Below are 11,857 nucleotides of genomic sequence, written 5' to 3'. Positions count from 1 at the left end.
TGATTTCAGGGACAACAGGAGGATACTGGGTGATCTCTGGGAGTGACTACAGCTCTCTTGTTGAACCCGTTACAATAATGTTTGTTTAGTTCAGGGAAGAAGTGTTGAATGCATAAGGGTAAGTTGTCAAAGATAAGGAAATGTTAAAGGGGATAAAGCCCTGAACTTCCTCCTGAACCTTCTAGTTCATAGTACAGGAATTCACCGTGCCAATCTACCCTGCAGCCATAAAAATAATTCAGCCACCTATGCCTCCTGCCTTCACCAGAATAGGTGACTTTCAAGGTTCTGTTGCACCTACTCTGGTACAACTATAGCAAAACCACAAAAATTGGCCTGACTTCAACACTCAAAAGATTAAAAGCTAATTTGATGCCTGAATTAATGCTTGGTTGACAAATATGACCTGTATTCTTTTGGATTTGATATTAGCTTGTCTTCTGGTACACCATCTTTACTCCATCTTTCAACTGACCATCTGCACATCTTTTGAGCGGTCTTCATTTTGCCATGTGTGATCACAGATCCTGTCTCAGAAAGAACAATGCCTTATTCCAGTAAACAGGACATACTCCTGGTTGTTGAGCTTGTCCTTGTAAGTTTGGGAATGTTGACACATATGAACTCACTGTCATGTAAATATTTAATTACATTTCTTCAAGAGTTTAATTTTATTATCCAATTCAAATGAAAAACCCAAGTAAAATATTGATGAATGTAAATCCTGAGTGGGCTATTGTTCTCTTTCTGTTTTCTTAAATGGCACACCCTTACCTGTTATGATGGCTCCTTTTTCCAAACACATTTATTCCATGGGAAACAAAGCCAACGCTAATGTTGACAAATTGGAAACTCACCTAAAACTCGACAAATGTGTTTCTCTTATCTGAAAACTCATGTTATTGAAGTAATGTTTTGCTATATACTGTAGATTATAAAGAGTATGAGTTAGCAGAGTGTATTATTTTTATTTTATTTGCATGGCTCCGTGAAGTCCTTACAATAGCACATATATTTATGGCATACTAAAAATATTTTTTCTTAAAAATGTTATAGTCCTAGAATCTTGCATGTGTTGTTACATGAATGGTATGTTTTTACACAGCCAAAGTATAAGGTATTGTTTGCTTGTTTGTGGGAAACATTGCCACTACTTTAGTAATATGACCACAAAGAGTTTAGGTTATGTATCAAAGCGTTTCTCGCCCTAGGCTTCATAAGTGGAAAGTATTGCAAAGCATCGCCAGACCCCATCAGACATAAGTATATATGTAATAACTGAGAAAATGTTTTTCTTGATTTTAACAAGATCCCAACTTTTCCTTTAATAAACAGGATGTAATCAAATCACTTCATTGAATTTCTTGCATTCATTCTAACCTTCTAGTCGTCCTTATGCCCATACATCTTTATGCAGAGGAAGGTGACACTTTTAATGAATATTACTTTTGTACTGGCAGGTTTTATTTATGCATTTGTAACCAAAGTGACTTAAATTCAATACGTGATAATCACAACAGAATTTTTTTAATCCCGGTGATCCACTAACTGAAATCATCTCTCATATTCACAGTAATTTCATTTCCTTAGAACAGGCATTTTTTTGAAAATATTTTGCTTCTTCTACTACAAAATGTAAAGTTTACTCATTCTACACATTTCTATGAATGACTCACAAACTATTTGTGAGAATTTAGTTTCAGTGCAAACTGTCTTGTACATTTGCAAATCAGTGCCCAGACCACCAGTACTCTATTGTTTTCAGTTGCTAGGCAACCTGATATTGTTCAGAAGTTTTTGTGAGCATGGTTCAGAATGCTACATTCTTTGTTTATCGAGGAGGTGACCTCCTTACAAGCCTTTCGCTATAACAAAGCTGGACAAGTTAATTCTGCCCCCCCCCGTCACAGGGCTGATTGCCAGGACAATAAAATGGGAAACTCCAATGAGCGCACCACTTAAACTCAAAGACCAGCTGAAATAACATAACTATTTCTATCCAGGAAGTATCATCATTTATAAGATAACTGTTCCCGGAACCAGAAACTTCAATAAATAGATGCTTACTAGGCTTAGTTTTGTACATATGTGTATTTAAAGGTAAATCCATAGGTGTTGAAACAGGGAAACCCCAAATTGGCTGCTAGGTACAAACATTCCGTTCCCCATATCCATTTTTTCTTTCTGTCTCGCATATACCCCCCCATAAAGATGTCGGCTTGGTGCAATGAATCACCCATACCTCCTTGCCTCAAGATTTTTGCCCCAAGATTCTAAAGCCTCATGTCACATATATTAGAATTTGATCCTTACATAATGCCTTGATACAAATGCCAAAACGCATAAAGCGAGACAGATAGCAGTATATTATTATTACCTATATTCTCTTTTCATGTATTTTTTAGTGCCAAGGCTATGACCAGGCATTATAGTAGACTGAAATGGTGTACAGTAAAGGAAGTTGTCATGCATACAGTCTAAAATAAAAAAACAGTAGTGATAATATTACTGTAGCTGTAATAATACATAATAAAACACTTTTAATCCCTATATTATGCCTATTTGATATATCCAATAAACCCTCTTGGATTCCCATTCCAATTATATATGTGCACATCTGGGAACTTTCCAAAGTTGAGTATCTGGTGCTCTCTCTCTTCTTGGACAGTGGTTCTCTGAAAGGGCACGGCTAGCCTCTTAAAAACCCTTTGGGAGGTGGATGCGTGTGGGTCCAAACACTGCTCTCCTGCCTGGAGAAAGAATAAATTGAGGTGGAGGCCAGGAAAAGAAGGGCTTTACCAGGAGATTTTGGGTTTCACCTGGAGTGTTCCGAGGTATGTATATGTGGAACATATTTAACTCCCTAAGTTGGTTTATCTATGACTTCTTACCAAGACTGAATCATACCCTAATTGGCTTACCTAACTGACTACATCCACTTCTGGAAAAATACCTGGAAACTCTCCATGTTTGACCTGTTGTCTTAGCCCTGTAGCCCTGCTTCTCTAGGTCAGTTTCATATTTCCCCAGGTAGGGGAGTGATGCTTGATGCCCACTATTGTCCCCTTTTCTGCCTACTCCACACCCATTTCCCCACCACCCTCCATCCTAAGGCTGTCTGGGGCTAGCCCTACCCATTCACAAGATGGAAAGCTCCAGGAAGCCTACCATGGGCGTAGGAACCCCTAAAAATCTTGGGGGGACAGCATTTTCCCCCATCAGATCCCCACTTTCTCACACTATCTACCCCCTCTCCCCCTTTCTTACTATCTACCCCCCTCCCTACCCTCCCTTCTCACTAGCTACCCTCTCCCCACCCTCCCTTCTAACTAGCTACCCTCTCCCTTTCGCCCCCTTCTCACTAGCTACCCTCTCCCTACCACCCCCTTCACACTAGCTACCCTCTCCCTACCTACCCTTCTCACTAGCTACCCTCTCCCCACCCCCCCTTCTCACTAGCTACCCTCTCCCTAACCCCCCTTCTCACTGTCTACCCCAGGGGTGTCCAAGTTTTTTCTGAAGTGGGCCACTACATCAGAATTGTATACGTGCGCGGGCCGCACTCATTTTTCACTGTGAGAAAATATGGCCTTTAATAAAATATGCAGATTAAAATAAAGTAAATGACACAAAACCTTTACTTTTCCTCTCACTGATTTCTGGGCCTACAAATTCAGGACTCAGCAATCACACTCCTATCATACCCAGGCAGCCAGTACATGCTGGTACAGGGTGGCTCTAAGTGATGTGCAGACCCCATACTGCTGGCAGCATCAATACACAAGGGGGGCAGCTAGCTAGGTTTCAGCATGTACTGGCTGACTTGGCATGATAGGAGTGTGATTGCTAACAGCAATCACAGTCCCATCATGCCTAGGTTCCAGCACTTACACATCCAACCAGTAAATGCTGTAACCTAGGCATGATGGGACTGTGATTGCTGTTAGCAATCACACTCCTATCATGCCAAGTCAGCCAGTACATGCTGGTACAGGGTGGCTGTAAGTGATGTGCAGACCCCATACTGCTGGCAGCATCAATACACAAGGGGGGCAGCTAGCTAGGTTTCAGCATGTACTGGCTGACTTGGCATGATAGGAGTGTGATTGCTAACAGCAATCACAGTCCCATCATGCCTAGGTTCCAGCACTTACACATCCAACCAGTAAATGCTGTAACCTAGGCATGATGGGACTGTGATTGCTGTTAGCAATCACACTCCTATCATGCCAAGTCAGCCAGTACATGCTGGTACACGGTGGCTGTAAGTGATGTGCAGACCCCATACTGCTGGCAGCATCAATACACAAGGGGGGCAGCTAGCTAGGTTTCAGCATGTACTGGCTGACTTGGCATGATAGGAGTGTGATTGCTAACATCAATCACAGTCCAATCATGCCTAGGTTCCAGGACTTACACATCCATTCTATCACACACACACTCATTCATTCATATACTCATTCATTCACAGATTCATTCCCTCAATCACGCATACTCATTCAAACACCCTCCCCACCCCCTTACCTGCACTGCAGCTCCTCGATGCCGCTCACAGTCTTCAGCAGAGGGCGCGGCAGTACAGAAGACCCTCCCACAGGTAAGTAGCATGGCTCGAGGTGTGGACCGCGTAAGATCGGTTGCCCTGGCTGCCGATCTTACGCGGGCCGCACCTCGAGGCAGGGGAGGGCTGTCAGCCTAAGGCCTGGGGGGCAAGTCTAGTCAACTGGCCCATTGCACCATCAAAGCGACTGCGATCGACATTGAAAGCGGCCGTCGTGTGGCAGTCACTCCACCAGCGCCTAATGAAATTAAATTGGCCGGCGTGCACGCACCGCATGCCTCAGCTCTTCATCACACCCCTTTTAAGACGTGGGAAGAGGAGCTGAGGAATGGCCGTTGGGTCTGACAGCCGCATGATGCAGGGGGGTACCTAGAGTATTTGGCACCTGTGGTAGACCCTGTATGTGGCACCCCCACACACACACACACTTTAAAACTGCATAGTTTCTATGGTTAGGCAAACATTGACAGGGGTACAGCATATTTGTTATCATTATATGCTTAGGGATTACGCGGTACCACCGTCAATGTGTGCCTATAGATTAAGCCAGACACTGACAACCCCTATCACTATATACTAAGCCAAACATTGATGTGGTGTAGGCTTACCACTTTAGTGACTGGCATAGTACATAGTAGGGATGCACCGAAATGAAAATTCTGGACTGAAACTAAAAATTCAGCATTCACTTGGCCAAAACTGAAAAAAAAACAAAAATAAACCTTTAAAATACTTTATTAAAAGTAACACCAAAATTAGACAAAAAAATCAACAACAATATTAACATATATATATATATATATACACATATATATAACAACAATCACAATCCTATCATGCCCAGGTTCTAGCATGTGCTGGCTGACTTAGCATGATAGGAGTGTGATTGCTGTTTGCAAATATATATATATATATATATATATTAATACTGTCATTGAATTATTCTGTCCAATAAAAGTGTTAACACACCGAAGTTGGACCAAAAAATAATTTATAACAGCAATCACACTCCTATCATGCCTAGGCAGCCACTACATGCTGGAATCTGGGCATGAAAGGAATGTGATTACGGACTCCCTATGCCAAGCTATCCCCCAACACTTACACATCCATGCTATCTGAAACCCTCATTCACAAACATTCAGCATAACACCCATCACTCTCACACACTTACATTCAGCATAACACCCATCACTCTCACACACTTACATTCAGCATAACACCCATCACTCTTACACACTTACATTCAGCATAACACCCATCACTCTCACACACTTACTAATCCACTCTCTCCTACCTTTTCTTCTTTCACTCTCACTTTTCCTCCTCCTCCTCTTTTTCTTCTACTTCTTCTTCTTCCTGTCCTTCCGGTGCACTGAGCGCGGAAGACGGTGGGCGTGGCTTCAGTGTTGTGCGCCGGGATTTGACATCAAGTCCCGGCGCACAGCCACAGTTGCCGCGCGCATCGTTTCTGAAGGCGTGCCGGCATGGTGGCACCCCTCAGATGAGCGGCAGCCGGGGCGGACCGCCCCCCTCCCCCCCCCGCCAGGTACGCATGACGGCCGCATTCAATCCTGCTCGCGGCCGCTTAGTTTTTAACTTTGCGGCCGCAGCCGCATTGAATGCTCGTCTGCCGGTCGTCCGTCCGGCCCACCGGCCCGGATTTAGGGTGGCCTGGGGGGCAATTGCCCCCCTGCCCAGCCCGCCCCTGCCTCGAGGTCTCGCGGGCCGCATTTGCGGCGTTTCTATTGGGGGGGTTCCTACGGCCCTGGGGGGGGATTTCTTAATTATCGGTCCCCCCCCGCATGAGTTACTGGGGGGGATCTGTCCCCCCCGTCCCCCCCGGTTCCTACGCCCATGCAGCCTACCCTGGGAAGTTCCCAGGAATGGATATGCATAAAAGTGTTGCAGTCACAAAGGTATTGAAAAGCATCTGTCTAAAGTAGACAATTTGTAAAGACATTTATTTTAAGACAGTAATTCATCAATCACCAAACACTAACTGATGCTTCCATTGTCCTAGCTAACCTGATGGAACACAGTCAGTAAAATGGATAGAAAACTCCCTGGGACACACAGGTTACAAATCCGATGCACAACCTTCCAGAAACACCTCCATCAAATGCTCTGCCACTTCAACAGTTTCAAAATGCTGGGTCCCTCATTAAATAAAGTGGGAGATATGTCATCTTGATAAATATGTTATTGATACGTATAGGTAATCATTTCTAATTTAACCCCTTAATGACAAAATGCATTGTTTTCAATGGGTTTAGGGACCGCCCATTGTCCTTAAGGGGTTAATAATTTATTTAACCAGTAGTGCATATGTTTCTGACAAAGAAACATAAAATTTGACGATAAAGAACCATTTAGCCCATCTGGTCTGCCCATTTTAACTGCTCTAAAAACCTGAAACCTTACTTGGTCGGCATTTTAAACTTCGCCGACGGCATAATCTACGACCCCCCCCCGGTACTTACCTTTAAACAGTCCTGCGGCGAGTCTCCCTGCTCTGCCACGGTGCCGGCTTGTAATGCTGAGCGCCGGAAATTGACGTCACTTCCGGCGCTCTGCATTACAAGCCGGGACCGAACAGGGAGACTCGCCGCAGAGGAGAGAGAGAGAGGGGCGCCGAGCGGGTAAGCTAAAACCACTCGGTGCCCCTCTCTCTCTCCTCCGCTTCAAAAAAAAAAAAGCGCTTGGGGCGGCAAAGTGCCGTCCCTTCTAAAGTGCCGCCTGGGGCAATTGCCCCAGTCTGCCCCATTATAGGGCCGGCCCTGAGTTGGAGCATAGGGTGTGCCCAGAAGCTCCGCCTTTTGCAAAAGTGCACCTGGAGGCCAGGTTCATGGAGATAGGCCAGAGAAGAAGCTAAGCTGCGGGAAAAGGAGAAGTGGAGTATGTAGAAAGACATTGACAGAAAGTGTGAATGAGCATGAATAAGAGCGTGAGTGAATTTATTAAACATGCTATAACATAATGGCTTTGGTGTTTGGGGGGGCAGCATTTCATCCTATGACCCAGGCAGCACAAGGTTTTGGGCTGGTCTTGCAGGAGTCCCCAGTCATTGTCTTCTGTGATCCCCTTCATTAAACAACTCTCTCCAAAGAGAGCCTAGATCACCTGGGCCCCACTCCCTAGAACACTGAGGTCTCCAAGTGGACCTGATGGCCAAAAGGTCAGCTCATCTTCCCAACGCAGCCCTTAGTATCTGGGCAGCCTGCTCCACTGTGGCATTTTCAGTGCAAACCCCTACATACTGACATTGCCTTGTGTGTGAAATGCAGTGAGCACTGATTGTCTCTCGCTGGGGAATGGAGAGTGTGTGAACGTATACGAGGACGGGGGTGACATATTCTGTGCGGTTTCACAGGAATGACAGGTACTCCTTATACGACACCTTCCCCGTCCATAACCGAACGGAACACAATCCCCAAACCGAGCCCACCACACTGCCCTGCGCGCTCCCCCTCTGTGATTTCCGTGTCTCCTCCTCCTCTCATGTACCTGACACATCGCAGCCCTCCTTTTTCCTTCCCCCTCCCCGTTGTTGCTGCCTCTCCCCCCCTCCGCCTCACCCCTCCTCCTCTCCCAGTCATTGTGAGCACCCTGGGCTGGTGGAGCTGCTGTGGGAGTCGGGGCGGTCGATCCCGAGCAGACGTTCCACCGCTGGCTGGCGGGCTGTGCGCAGAACGCATGCTGCTCCATTGCATTGTCCTCCTGCCTTGTGTCCTGCGGCGCCGGGGTGTTGTCTGGTAAGCCCCGGCTCCCCTTTCTTCGCTTGTATAGTCTGCCTCGGTGATCGGGAAGAAGGGGCCGGCTCTGCTATCTGCTGGCGGGCACCGAAAGGCTGGGCTCTGTGTCCCTTACCGATCGGGGTGAGTGGTAGGATAATGGGGGATATCGGTGCAGTGGCTTCAGCCTTACCTTGCTAATCTTTTGCACTTATGTACATAAGGTGATGTAATGTACACATAGGTCAAAGTGGAATACTGATATATTGGACAGTGATCTACGGCTATCAAGCCAAGCAGATCATATGCACATGTATGTAAATGTATAAATTATAATATGTGATGTATATGTATCATGGTGCTTGACTGCAAAATGCTGGAGCAATTCCCATTTAGGTTTGGATTCTGATTTTTTTGGGGGGATATAGCTTTTTTCCACGCTGTGGGTTTCAGATCACTATTGGTGTTAGGTTACCCTAACAATCTGGTTTCATGTGTTCACTTTAAGAGACCTCCTGTGAGATCCTGACATGTAATACCATATGTGGCTGCCTTTGCATAATGGATATGTTTTCAGAACAGTGTTGTTTGTTTTCTAGTGGACTCCTGAAAAAGGTTTCCAAGTCAGCAGCTGGATGGGGCAATGCTCTGAAGTTTAGTTGTGTACTGAGTGGTGTATATGTAATCTATGAAGTGGATATGGCATTCTTTATCTTTATTGCATATATGTATAATATCTACTTCCCTGATAAACCAAGGTTTGCGCGCATGTGAAATGACTAGGAAAATGAAAATCATTTTGATTCATGATTGTCAGCAAAATGTTTGCTGGTAGGGATAATGGAGCTTATCCAGCAGAAAAGAGTGAGAGTGTCCATATACACAAAAAGTTACGATGTATTGAGCATTTTTTAATGTAGGAGACTTGTCTGTAAGGGGTATAGAGAAGATCCTTTACCAGTATGTGAGGTTTTGGTGGAACAGGAAAAAGTAGATTTCACTCATGGCTGGGGTGTAATGGACATCAAATAATATGATTATTCCTACTTTTCTTTAACATTTTTCTCAAGCTTGTGCTGTTGTGGAAATTATTTTGTAGGTATTTAAGCAAAAATTCCTTGCAGAGTTCCAGATGTGTTTCTGGATCGCCCAAGTAGTTTGTGATGTTGAAATAGGTTATCGTGTAGTTCTAGCTTACTGACCAATAACACACTAAATACCAATATAGAGAATTATAGTTGGGCTAAACAATGTAATTCTAATTGTGGCATAAGACCAGAGTGGCCTGACAGCAACCCCCCATAGACTACAACTCCCATCAGTTATGCTGAGGTAGAGTCTACAACATGACACATGTTAATGTTTTTAGTTATTATTAAAGTTCCTCCATACAGCCTCTAAGTTCCTCTTTTTTAGTCACCCAGTCGATAAGGCTAGCAATCTGGTAGATAAATGGGGAACTACTTGGTTCAGTTCTGGTCAGATACTTGGTGAGACGCCATATACTGGAGTATCTCATCAATGTGTTCTACTGAGGCCAGATCTTTTAGTAACACTGAACGTGCACAGACAGCCGAGAGGTAACATAGTGGTTTAGGTGGAAAAGAGACCTAGCCAAGTCTATTAAGTTCAACCTTTTTACCTATCCTGTCTGTTTTTGACCCAAATAAAGGTAAAGAAACCCCTCCAATTAAGCTATTTTTTCAGATAAGTGAACAATAATTATTTCTAAGTGAAACATTGGGAGTTATGTATAAAAAAAGAATGGGGTGCAACATTTGAAAAGTAGACTACTTTGGTTATCACTATCACCATAGCAACTAAGGGAATTGTCCAATCGGCATGAGCATTCTATTGGCTGCTATGGTGATAAAGCCGCTTTTAGGAATCCTTTTTATACACCTGACACTCATTGATTGGAATTTGGGAAGATGATTGATTACTGACCTCTGGAATTAAAAACAAAATAATTTAAATGCGTATGATAGGTGAGCGATCCCTTTAAATTTACATGGCGTCCTTTTTACACATCCCCGCCGCCCAGTTATCTTCTGTGCATAAGATGTGTTCGGCCGACCTTCTTAATGCGTACGAGATACTTACCTCCACTCCGCTTCACTGCTAGTTCAGAGAATGATGTGCATGGTCTGTGCAGACCTTTGTGTGTAGAAAGTGCTGCCAATGAAGCAGCCAATCAGCAGCAGCAATCATCAGATCACAGAGGAGGTGAGCTGTTGCAGCTGTGCAGTTGCAGTTTCCCTTTTTTCCAGTTTAAAAAATGCAAATAAAAATATTTACAAAAGATTTTCATATGCATTGTTTGTTTGGAGGCGTCTCTGGCACACTGAAATGTCCTTAAATCTTCCCTAGCCTATGCTTAGTGTAACTCAAGGTTACTGTAATTCAAGGTCAAAAATAACATTCTATGAGTTGCATGGCTCAGAATTACCTCTAATGATAACATTCTCCTCTTTATACACCTGATATCGGGATGTTAAATATTAAGGGAAAAGTTTGAACAGCAGTTCAATAATGCATGTGTAATTCAGAGCCCAAATTTGCCTAAAACATTGAATACTGATGGTGTGCTAGTGTCCAAAAATATAAACAAATTGTTATTTCTAAGATTTTGCAGCAATTGTAAATAAACAAAACATTTCTTTTACAAACAGTTTGCGTTCCATGCACCCCCACCGGTAAAGAAGCTGCAGCACACCACCCCACTTATCAGAAAACACTCCCATTGTAATCAGTGGGAACCTTTTCTGCGCACGCTAAGGGGGGATCCCATTAGATCTGGGGGGTCTGCAGAAACCATTCATGCCTTTGCAGGAGGAGAATACAATAATTTAAAAAGGACAATCCACTGTCGTATGCATTAAACTGTAGATGATGGGTGTTAAAATCTAAAGAGATAATAGTGTGCCCTATCGACCCAATAACAACCTGGAATTTTTGAATATCCAGGGATAAACGCAGGTGTAATTATCAGTTTGTTTGTTTTTTTTTTTATTGTGGCAGATCCACCTGCACAAACGAAGAAGCCACCTGAGCACATGTAAAGCTGTCCGTATAAATCACTCATTAACTAATATCTCCCATACCCCCAAATAACCTCTGTAATGTACGGTTTGTGGCTCCTACTGGTTTTAACACCAACAAATATGCTTTAAAACAGTTTGTTTTTTTGTTTTTAAATTAAATTGTTAAAGGGATTTGTCTTCCGTAGGTCCGTGTGGTTTATTCAAAGTGAAAGTCTGGAGGTGAATTTGCAGGAGACCTAATAAGCATTGGGAAGGTCTTACCCCAATGAGTGTATTCTGGAACAAGAGCTTTTTGTTGATCCTGTATGATGTATAGTTAAATCAGTGAAAATATCTTCATTAATGAAACTGTTTATTATGGAGGTCAAGCTCAGTTCTGGTTCCAGGAGAATCTTAGTCATAGGAACATACTGTAGGAGAGAGGAGACCCATTCTGCCCGTCTCCTCTGCAAGTTTATCCTGATGTCAGACCTAAATCAGTCCTTGGTCTTGTCTTAGATTCAGGATATGCAAGGCCA

The sequence above is a fragment of the Sceloporus occidentalis genome, unplaced genomic scaffold, assembly GCF_023333645.1.
Source record: "Sceloporus occidentalis isolate IW3139 unplaced genomic scaffold, rSceOcc1.0.p SCAF_24, whole genome shotgun sequence".
Lineage (NCBI taxonomy): Eukaryota > Metazoa > Chordata > Lepidosauria > Squamata > Phrynosomatidae > Sceloporus > Sceloporus occidentalis.
The sequence above is the reverse complement of the archived record's forward strand: the minus strand, read 5'-3'. Positions refer to the sequence as shown.